General features: G+C 43.2%; 1 pseudogene; it reads left to right on the forward strand.

Moving 5' to 3' along the window:
* LOC117442451 (sodium- and chloride-dependent betaine transporter-like) overlaps positions 1–12296 on the forward strand; it is a 38910-nt pseudogene that overhangs the window by 10881 nt on the left and 15733 nt on the right.

Here is a 12296-nt window from a genome sequence, read left to right on the forward strand (position 1 = left end):
ACAAACTGTAACGGAACCTGCCGTGTTACCTATGATTACTATACGCCTTACATTCATAATTTCAGCGGAGGGAGGGGAAGTGGCGCTGTGGAACAGCAGAGTGGTGAGTGAGAGCTGTCATCTTCCCTTTACAAGCTTAAAAAATGCCTGTAGCTAATGAGATTGAATATAACAATCAAAAATAACAAAATATACACAGCTAGATCAGATTTTTAGATGCAACTTTAGAGTAGAGGAGAATTATTGAAATGGGATGTGTACAGTATTCCGCGGCATCCTTTGCTGCGAAAATGTGGGGCAGGGCTGTAAACTGGGGGGGCCAATGGCCCCCTGCTTCCGGTGCCCTTGCGTTGTGCCTCTCCACCTCTGTTCCTTACTTCTTACTTGCTACCCCTTTCCCTCAACCTATCCTAAGGGAGTGCATGTACGCAGACACGTTAGTTTTGCTGCTATAGGCTTAGACCAGGCATCCTCAAAGTCCGGACTCCGGTCCGGATCCGGACTCTGAGCAAATTATACTTTTCATATGTATTATCTGTATTATCTGTGTTATCTGCGAGACATCGCCACAACGCAACGAGTCAAAATTATCCGCTATGTCCATAGACTGCAAACAGCGCTCTGCATGTCCTGTTCCACTGTCTGTGTGTGTCTGTCAACGCATTGGTCCAATCACATTCAGCATCCCGTCAGCGTTTTTTCCCCCCAAACAATCTGTGAATCAGAGGCACAGTAGGGCGGGTCTTCGCGGAATGCGGGTGGGAAAAATGTGTGTCTCGTCTCTTTCAACCTGTCTGAGTCAGAGCGAGAGTTAACAGCTCATCTAGTTCCATCTGTACTGTAGCTAGTAGCCTAGTTTCACCTACTGGGGTGGCAACTGACACCCTAAAAATAGGCCTTGCCATCTCAGATGCCACCCCAGTTGGCAGCTTTGTTTTGAAAGAAAAGTTGTGGCTCATCGGACATTTATGATCGTCTCTAATGTCCGAGTGCAAGTGAATGCAGCACAAGATGCACGTCATGTAACCCCTCCCCCGGTCCTGGCACGAGCGTGGACATATGATTGGCGGCGATTTCATTTGAACGGGACGCCGCAAAACGAGAAGCATTCGGACCCAAGCACTGAAGGAATGAGGTATTTGTGGTCTACACTGACAGAGAAGAGACTGTCAGTTTGGCTGTACTCAGCATTGAATCAAAACGCACTAAAGCTTTAGATCTTCATACGTTTGTGAGGCGTTTTGCTGAACAAAATGGTAATCGCCGCATTCAGCTGTAATAGACATGTCAACTTGATGCTCTGCTCACGGATGAGCATACACAACTGTTACGATGATGACCGTACGTGTGTAAATATATTTTTTTCTTTGAGGGGGTCTGCCCCCAAAAAACAGTTTTAAGTCCTGAGAAAGTCAAATAAGACGGTTTGTAAAACTACACTGCCCAGCCAAAAAAAATTAACCACTTTGATTTAACTAGGCCAGTAGGTAAGGACATTCCACTGGATAATAACCGAAGTATAAAAGAATGCATGACTGAAGTGATGGAGACCATGTTGAAGGCAAACAAAAAGAGGAAATAACAGGTAAAATCAAGCAAATCCCCCTCTCAGATTCCACAGCAACCAGAAGAACATAAATACTGGCTGGTGATTTGATTAATCAGCTTTGTGATGGAATAAAAAATGCACAGTGCATTTCCTTAGCTGTGGGTGAGTCCACTGACACCACTGACAATGCTCAGTTGCTGGTGTTTGTGAGTTTTTATGATGAGGCAAAGGGGGAGTTTGTTGAAGATGTGTTGGGCCTGACGAACCTCAGTGGACACACAAGGGGGCAAGACATTTATAAAGCAATAATGGGAATGCTGAATGAAAGAGGGTGCAGCTGCCTTTATTCATAACTGTGCAGCTCTTACACTGCGACTCTGAGGGTCAAGCACAGACACAATAACAATGAAAACTGCTGCATACAGATTATTTTAGTTTTTGCAACCTCGTGTTAAGAATCTTGTTGCAATTGTTTAAAAGTTTGAATGACCGTAATAAACGGACCTTTGTCTTATTGAAACATTTATTTTGGACCTTTAAGATTTGTATTTGAGTACCCCTGGCTTAGACTGTCGGGGGACACCTTACTTCTTCCTTCTGTCTGTCTGTACCTGTGTACTCTCATGTTCCGATTAACCCAGCTTCCCCCAAATTTCTTTTTGGTGTCTATATATACGCCGGGATCCTGAGTCGTGGCTGATCCTGTTGCTGCGGTCCTGTGTCCTGGATCCTCTTTCCTGAGTTCTGGATTTGAGTCCTGGACTTCGAGTCGTGGCTGAACCTGTCTCTGCGGTCCTGCCTGACTCTCATCATACTACTTCCCTGATGGCTCCCACAGGATTGTTGACATCCTCGTGGATTCATCTTCTTATTACAGACTCATGCATTTCCAAACATTTGGTCTACCTACGCTGTAAATGTATTATCTCTTCGATTTACACACAACATCTATTGCACGTCTGTCTGTCCTGGGAGAGGGGTCCCTCCTCTGTTGCTCTCCCTGAGGTTTCTCCATGTTCCCTTTAAACTGTGGGTTTTCTCCGGAAGTTTTTCCTTGTATGATGTGAGGGTCAAAGGACAGAGGGTGTCGTATTGTCATACTGATATTCTGTACAAACTGTGAAGTCCACTGAGACAAATGTAACATTTGTGATATTGGGCTATATAATTAAACATTGATTGATTGATTGATTGATGTGATGACTACTTCCATTCTTGTAAGGATAATAAATACATGTATCCTGATTATTGAAGCTCAAGCCGGTGATGAGTGATATTTTCCTAACAATGCCACCTGTAGTTTTGCAAAGAAAACGTACACATTCCAAGTTTGATTGGGATTAAAGACATTGTCCACTCTCCTCTAAAATATGAACTCCAATGACATTAATTTGTTCTATCTGTGTTTGTGCCCTTAGATTTATATAAATGTATTTTTTTTACCCGTTACAACCTTTCTGCAGGTATCCTACCAGGTGCAGGATGTGCATCTCCTGGCAGCTGTACAATTGATTCCTCTTAATTCAAATGAGCTATCTACCATTGTGCATGTTGTTGTATTGTTCATGTGCAGTATAACATATTAAGTAGACCTCTACAAACAGGTAACATAATAAACATAGAGGATTTTTTTGATTCATCTCAGGTGGTGTATTTCACGGCTGTGTTCCCCTATGTGATGCTGGCCATCTTGCTGGTCAGGGGGTTGACGTTGCCGGGGGCCTGGCAGGGTGTGGTCTACTACCTGTATCCAGATCCTTCTCGCCTGGTGGACCTTCAGGTAGACCCTGCACAGTTTCACACCTACCTGAATTGAATACACAAAAGAAGGTAGATGAAACAAGATCCTCCTGTGACTGATATAACGCTGAACCTAAATACGTGTTTTTTTAAATCTTTCTTCATGAGGTGTGGATGGAGGCTTGTGCCCAGGTCCTCTTCTCCTATGGCATTGCAGAAGGAACCCATATCACAATGAGCAGTTACAACAAAGTCACAAACAACTGTTACAGGTTAGTCATGTGATCAGTAGCTCCATTGATATATTGGAAGCTTGTGTTGATTGGGTTTCATTTTCTTTGAGTATCTGCCACGTACTGGGTTATATAATAATGTATGACTACATTCAAACAATACTAAGAAATAGGGGATGAAGTGTAGCTTTGCTTTCTTTTGTAAATTTCAAAGATGAAAACTAGAACTACCTTAAGATATAGATACATCTAGGGGCAATAAGAACATCGAAACTACCTAAGGACGGATTGTCCGCCCAACAACATAAAGTATATTACTGTCAGTACATTTTCCCACTGAGTTCTGCTCTGCATGCTGTGCTTTGTGTTTGTGTATGCAGGGACAGTGTGTGGTTATGTGTGCTCAATAGTTGCACCAGCTTAGCTTCCGGGTTTGCAGTCTTCTCATGTCTCGGATTCATGGCCGAAAAACAGGGCATTCCCATCGAAAAGGTCGTCACATCAGGTACGATTTTCAAGTGCAAAGCTACCATCTCTACCATCTCTCTCAGAATCAGCTGTGGGCCGCCTGCTTCTTCATTATGCTCATTCTGTTGGGACTGGACAGTGTGGTAAGATACACCACAAACAGTTGGTGTCCTTCACATAGGATTAACTTAAGATATGCTGTATCAGTGAACACACAGAATCAAAATGTAATGTAGTCGGTCAGTCAGTCGACCACTTTAATATACACTAAAATACCTTTAACACTAGAACCGCCAGAGTTCGCTGTATACCTAAAACCGCCAACGGGTCAAATGTACCCGCTATTGATTTTCAAGGTACAATGTTCTTTTATTTATCATACAGAACAGTGAGTTTTAATCGCACAGGGATGAAACTTATACCAATAGAATCTGTGGACTCTCAGCTTTGCATATTACATAGTTTGTGCATATAGCATGAAGTATAAAATATCGCTACCAGTGCTAAATTAAACGCTTGGTGTTAGACTTGTGTTTTGTTTAGGTACAAATCTCTCTATCTATCTATCTATAACTATCTATCGATCCATCTGTAATGTTCTGTTCTATGGACATATAATAGTCTACATAAACAGACGACGCAGACTACTTCTCTCATTCCGAGTGTCCATCTTTATTCAACTGCCACGTAACCTGCATGCATTACGTCCTCAACGTGAGCTCAGTCATCCAAGATCTTGTATTCTCCAAGATGTTACACTATCTATAACTATCTATCTGTCTGTCTATCTCTCTATCCATCTATCAATATATCTATCTATCTATCTATCTATCTATCTATCTATCTATCTATCTATATATCTATCTCTCAATCTCTCTCTCTGATAAGGACCGCAGTAGACAAAAGGTGTTGCTATAGCAACACGTCATGTTTACGCTGCATTTTCTATTAGGTAAATATTACTCGCTGGCGGATATAGGTTTAAATGGCTTTTTTTTGACGATTTTTTCAATCTGACTTCATATTGACAATTATTAACAACAGAGGGTGCTACATAACACACTTTCAGGAAAAGTCACGGACTGGGAGACTTTAATATGTTATTGAAAAAAAGTGACATACAATCAAAAAACTGCTACGGGTAAAATGTACCCGTTGGCGGTTCTAGTGTTAAAAACGATGGATGGATTGCCATCAAACTCCACTTTCCAAAAATGATGAATTCCCGGACTTTCTTCTGACATATTTTTCTTTTAGTAAAAACTTACTACCTCTGACTTTTCATCCAGCATCCAAATTTTAATTACTCTTTGGTTCAAGATGGAACCAATAGCTAACATTCCTAACCAACTCAGCTATACTTGTTGATAGACTTAGAATAAGCTTTCTGGGCCAGGGATTTGTAAGGCAAGGCAAGTTTATTTACACTGAACAAAAATATAAATGCAACACTTTTGTTTTTGCTCCCATTTTCCATGAGATGAACTCAAAGATCTAAAACATGTTCTATATACACAAAATAACCATTTCTCTCAAATATTATTCACAAATCTGAAAAAATCTGTGATAGTGAGCACTTCTCCTTTGACGAGATAATCCATCCCACCTCACAGGTGTGGCATATCAAGATGCTGATTAGACAGCATGATTTGTGCACAGGTGTGCCTTAGGCTGGCCACAATAAAAGGCCACTCTGAAACGTGCAGTTTTGCTTTATTGGGGGGGTCTGAAAACCAGTCAGTATATGGTGTGACCACCATTTGCCTCACGCAGTGCAACACATCTCCTTCGCATAGAGTTGATCAGGTTGTTGATTGTGGCCTGTGGAATGTTGGTCCACTCCTCTTCAATGGCTGTGCCAAGTTGTTGGATATTGGCAGGAACTGGAACACGCTGTCGTATACTCCGATCCAGAGCATCCCAAACATGCTCAATTGGTGACATGTCCGGTGATTATGCTGGCCATGCAAGAACTGGGATGTTTTCAGCCTCCAGGAATTGTGTACAGATCCTTGCAACATGGGGCCGTGCATTATCATGCTGCAACATGAGGTGATGGTCGTGGATGAATGGCACAACAATGGGCCTCAGGATCTCGTCACGGTATCTCTGTGCATTCACAATGCCATCAATAAAATGCACCTGTGTTCGTCGTCCATAACATAAGCTTGCCCATACCATAACCCCACCACCACCATGGGCCACTCGATTCACAACATTGACATCAGAAAATCGCTCACCCACACAACGCCACACACGCTGTCTGCCATGTGCCCTGAACAGTGAAAACCGGGATTCATCCGTGAAGAGAACACCTCTCCAACGTGCCAGACGCCATCGAATGTGAGCATTTGCCCACTCAAGTCGGTTACGACGACGGACCGGAGTCAGTTCGAGACCCCGATGAGGACGACGAGCATGCAGATGAGCTTCCCTGAGATGGTTTCTGACAGTTTGTGCAGAGATTATTTGGTTATGCAAACCGATTGTTGCAGAAGCTGTCCGAGTGGCTGGTCTCAGACGATCTTGGAGGTGAACATGCTGGATGTGGAGGTCCTGGGCTGGTGTGGTTACACTTGGTCTGCGGTTGTGAGGCCGGTTGGATGTACTGCCAAATTCTCTGAAACGCCTTTGGAGACGGCTTATGGTAGAGAACTGAACATGTAATTCACGTGCAACAGCTCTGGTGGACATTCCTGCTGTCAGCATCCCAATTGCACACTCCCTCAAAACTTGCAACATCTGTGGCATTGTGCTGTGTGATAAAACTGAACATTTTAGAGAGGCCTTTTATTGTGGCCAGCCTAAGGCACACCTGTGCAATAATCATGCTGTCTAATCAGCATCTTGATATGCCACACCTGTGAGGTGGGATGGATTATCTCGGCAAAGGAGAAGTGCTCACTATCACAGATTTGTTCAGATTTGTGAACAATATTTGAGAGAAATGGTTATTTTGTGTATATAGAAAATGTTTTAGATCTTTGAGTTCATCTCATGAAAAATGGGAGCAAAAACAAAAGTGTTGCATTTATATTTTTGTTCAGTTTATTACCTATCAACACAGATATCGGCAAAGCTACTGGCAGGCAGGACCCCGGCTCGTCCTGGAAATAGTTGAGAGTGCCATACACCCTTGAGCCTGGAGCCAGCACATATCAGTTAGAGTTTGCTGCGTTGTGAACACACACATTCTTATCAGGCTTTGGAGACCGCAGATGCTGTCTTGAAGGGCGGGGGAGGTGGTTGACGTAGGTACGGTGATGAAGACGGGGGAGATGGTTCGGTGCTTGTGGTGGGGGTCGTTGAGGGGCGGGGGTAAAGGACATGCTGCTAACCCTAAGTATCGCCTTCATGCGGTCATTGATCTCCAGGAAGGATTTGGTGCCAACCCTCTGTATCTCCTTCATGTGGTCGAACTCCAGGAGGGTGGGCGAGGGTGAAAGGGAGAGTAGAAAGAGCTGGGGGGTGAAGGAAGAGTATCCTCAAAGGTTATAGGGGGGTTGAAGGGGGGTGGAGACTCCTCCATTTGTGTCATATGTCTCCCATAATCAAGACATTCCTCAGGCGGCTGCAGTGATACTTCTTCAAGGTTTTCTGAGCGATATGTTGTGTCTTTCTCTTGTTTTGATTCCTCGACCCGCTTGTCTTTGGCAGAGGGAACAGATTGATGACGCAGGCAGTTGAATATGTTTGAGATAAACAATTTCACTCCTGACTGGTTCAGGCAAACTCCATCTGCCTTAAAAAGATGTCTGCGGTCCCAGGAAAAGTAAAAATTGTCAATAAAATGGACAGAATGGTCAGTACAGGCAGTTGAAAGCCAGGTGTTCAGTGCACACAATCTGCTGAATCTCTCCACTCCTCTTCTGACTGGCGGTAGAGGGCCACTGATGAACACCTCTGCATTTAGAGAGCTGACAGTTTCCAAGAAACATTTAAATTCTTCTTTCAGCACTTCTGACTGTTGTTTCACAACATCATTTGTTCCAATGTGCAGTACCACATTTTTCACAGTTGGATGTTCAGCCCAAATATGCAGGATCTTCTCAGTCAAGTCAGAGACCACATCCTTGGGAAAACAGAGATTAGATTAGATTAGAATATTTAATGACCACACAGCCAGGCTGGTGGAATTCGTGTTCAGTGCAGATTATTACAGCTTGTTCCATACAATTCAACATACAATATCAGACAATAAAATGTACAACACACAGCACAGGGAAAATACATACATCATGACATATATACATAAAGTTCAAGGTGTGATGGATTGTGATTGTTCATTGGGGTTACTTAGAGTCCATTTAGTGTCCGTATTGCAAAGGGAAATAAGCTGTTTTTGAAGCGGGTGGTTTTGGTGGACAGTGACCTGTAGCGCCTCCCTGAGGGCAGAAGTTGGAAGACATGGTGAACTGGGTGGGAGGGGTCAGAAGTGATTTTCTTTGCCGTTGTGACAGTTCGTTGGTGGTGAAGTGATTCGAGTGATGGAAGGGGACTTCAGGTGGTTTTTGATGCTTTATTGATGATACGTTGAAGTTTATTCCGGGAGTGGGTGTCTGAACTGCTGTACCAGACTGTGATGGATGATGTGAGGATGCTTTGGATGATGGATGTGTAGAACTGGATTAGGAGATGTTTCCTCACTCTGTATTTCTTGAGCTGCCGCAGACAGAATAGCCTTTGGTTGGCTTTTTGTAGATGTGGTCTGTGTTGGTCTTCCATTTGAGGTTATTGATTAAAGAGTACTTTGGGTTGTTCTTACTACACAGACTTTTCACATCACGCACAATCAGAGTTTCAGGCCCAGTCGTTTCCCTCTAGCCTTTTACTTTTGGAGTAGCTATTGTCCTTACCCTGCTATGTCAAGAGGACAGGTTATCCAGGTCATCAGAAAGAGATCTCCGTTTCTGGGTCAGCGGAGCGTATCTGTTCTGGATTGGCACACTCTGTGGTTTAGGAGGATTGTTTGTAGTTCTCCCTTTAGCAGCTGTCCACGGCTGTTTCCTATTATAAATAGGGGTTGAAGAGGTGCTCTTCCTGGGTGCTCTTCCTGGGTGATAACAATGCAGGCCAGCCGGTTGCATCACAGATTTCAGAGCGCTGGGCTCTGCCTGTTATTCGTCCTCCCAAATCCCATGGAAATGATTTACTCTTAGGCTTTGCACCCAGAGAGTTCCAGGGAGGACTACCACTTGTAGATGTATTACCCGGTACACAGCCCTCCTGTTCCTTGGAATCCTTGTAGCTGCGAACTAGCTGTGAGTTAGCATGTCTTTGTCCATTATTTTGCAACACTGGTAAAGTGGTGTCATTCCAACCTAGTCTATTCACTTCAATGTTAACTTCCAACCGTTGCATTTTCATTTCCAACACAGCCATCTTCTGTATAAGTTTGTGGAAGTCATCTGTAGAGAACGGAGGCATTTTGCTACCAACTAGCTTAAGCTAAATAACAGAGGTGTGGACACCAATTTGATGACTTTGGACTCGACTTGACAAAATCACAAAACACTTGCGACTCGACTTGGACTTGAACACCAATGACTCAGGACTTGACTTGGACTTGGAAAAAAAACGGAGTCAAGCAAAATAAAATACATTTTAAAAATAAAACTATAAATTGCAAACAAATCATTTGTGTAATCATGTACGTAAACTATAAGTATTTTTTCTTTGTTTTAACATTAGCATTGTTTTTGTTTGCAGTTCTCGTTTCTTCTTTCTCAATGATCAGACTGTTGCTCTCGCTGCAGCTCTTCTCGTTTGCGCTCCCTCATTTTTTGTTTGAGATTTTGACACAAACATCCCAGGTGGGCGGGACTTTCAGGGGTGTGTCTTCATTGACTACTCAGTTTTTGAGTGACAGCCCACTACACCAAAGATCATACTCTGACTCATGCAGCAAACTCCGGAGTCCACTCGGCCACGTTAGTGTTGGTGTCTCCTGAGGAGTTTTCATGAACATATCGGACTTCTCTTATGGATTGCTGTGCATTATACTTGTGTTGTGTAGTTTATACTTTATTCCAACTTTAAATATTGTAATACCTGAACACACTGCTGCTGTTAATTAATTTCCCAATTTGGGATTGAAAAGTGTCTGTCTGTCTATGTATTTATTTTATAGATAAAAAAAAGACATCTATGTATTTTCAAGCTAAAAGTGAAATGTAACATGTTTTCAAAGACATGTTACATTTCAAAAGCATATTGCTATGTTTAGGACAAACAATTAAAGACTGCTTTAATTTGACAAATTCTACAATATAAAAGTGGCATATTTGCTTTATGAAACAGACCTGACATACCAACACAATTAGGAACATGCTCACATCTTACTATGTTGGTCTGAAGTGCTGAAGCATTCAAACACAATGGATACAAACTGTGTTGTCTCATTCTATATCCTGTGAGAAAATGATATACATTTAGCATTACAAACTCTACATACTATTCCTAGCCTGAGGAAGATCTGAATAATCAACAGATTTGAATGTAATCTCTAACATTTTCATGTAGAATAAAGACGATAGAGTGATTATACAAATTACATTTATTGCAATTTGAACCAGAAGATGAAGTCTCAAAGAATGTTTTAAATAAAAGGACATCAAACAAAAATGTGGATAATAATATCTATTAAATGTATATGTAAAGACATTTGGTCAAATGAAATGACACTGAGCCAGTGATAAGTAACAGCAACGCCCAGCGTGGATGAAGATGGTGCAGGTCTTTCTTCATGCCCCCTCAGTGGATCTAATGCTGTCCCCTCAGAGGAAGTGGCCAAACGGGATAAGACCTCTGGACGCCACGCTGTCTCAATGATCCACACTGTTAATATGAGAGGAAAATAAATGTTTTAGGAAATGAAAAATATGAAGTTAACAAATAAAACACAGATCAGGGGCAGTCATAGGCAGACGGTAGGTTTTCCTACAAAGTTAACTCAGCCTCCATTGATTTTCATATCAAATTAGCGTGTTAATAAAATAAGCTATCATGGCTTATACTTGCATATCCAAACAGAATCATGAAAGCCTGTTGGTAGAGTCAGGCACACGAGTCAGTTTGAGTGTGTGCGCCAGTGTCTGAACGCTCACTCACTGCTCGCTTTGTCGCTAACTGTCCCGGCTATTAGGCTACTTAGCTTGCATTGTTATGGATCTAAAGTTAGCAAAAGCTAACTTTCAAAGCAGAGCTTTTCTTTACTTCTCACTTAACACATCTGTTAGCATCTAGCATCTGTTAGCATCTAGCTCTCCTGCTTACACACTTTTAGCCATCCCTGCTTATACAAGTAGTAGTTTTAGTTGTCTGCGATCTGCGGAGGCCTACTCCCACCTGTCAAGTATGGCTGTACTGAGGTGTTTTTCCTCCGGAGACGTCGCGAAGAGACGGAGCGGCTCCACCTGTTGCTGCATGCGATCTGCGATTTACGGAGGCCTGCTCGTCGCGAAGAAACGAAGCGGCTCCACCTGTTGCTGCCTGCGATCTGCGATCTACGATCTACGGAGGCCTGCTCCCACCTGTAGAATACGGCTGTACTGGAGAGGTTTTTACCCCGGAGTCGTCGCGGAGAGACGGAGTGGATCCACGCTTCGGGCTTGGCCTGCTTCCACCGGGCGTGTGCTGCTGTGCGGAGGAGGATTTTACCACCGCTGGGGCCTGCTTTCCACCTGTCCTGGTTCTGCTGTTGCAGAGGCCTGCTTTCACCCCGGGGATACCACGGAGGGACCGGAGCGCTTCCACGCTGCTGTTTTCACCTGTCCTTTGCTGCTGTGCTGATTTTGCTCCAGGAACATCGCGGATACTGTGTGCTGGTCTGGGAAAATTGCCCATATCGGGATTCTGCTGTGCCTGTTAACTGTTTTGGACTATGAGTAGTAGCAGTGGGCATCCCCTGCAAAGGTTCGGATGTGTTGCTCAAACAATTACCGGTTGCCTTGTCACAGACAATCTGCTCGACAAAATATGTTTATCTTTTTTGTTTTCCTGCGATGATGGTTCTTCAGGACTGCTTCTTAAGCTCAAATCACACTCTCGCAGACTTTTCCGGTGTTTCTAAATTAGATGACAATGTATGTGTGTCGTTTCAGAGGAAAATATGCCTGTTTTTTCTGTTGTTATTACTGTCAGGAAATGTACAACCTAACCCTGGTCCGCCCAGTAGTAGTTGTCAGATCGCTACTCCTGCTGATTTTAAAGCTAGGTCTGGGTTGGGTTTCAACCACTTGAATGTGCGCAGTCTGTTAGGTAAACTAGATGTTGTCCGTATCGGGGCGAGCTCGACTGACGCTGAC

The sequence above is a fragment of the Pseudochaenichthys georgianus genome, unplaced genomic scaffold, assembly GCF_902827115.2.
Source record: "Pseudochaenichthys georgianus unplaced genomic scaffold, fPseGeo1.2 scaffold_432_arrow_ctg1, whole genome shotgun sequence".
NCBI classification, from domain to species: Eukaryota; Metazoa; Chordata; class Actinopteri; order Perciformes; family Channichthyidae; genus Pseudochaenichthys; species Pseudochaenichthys georgianus.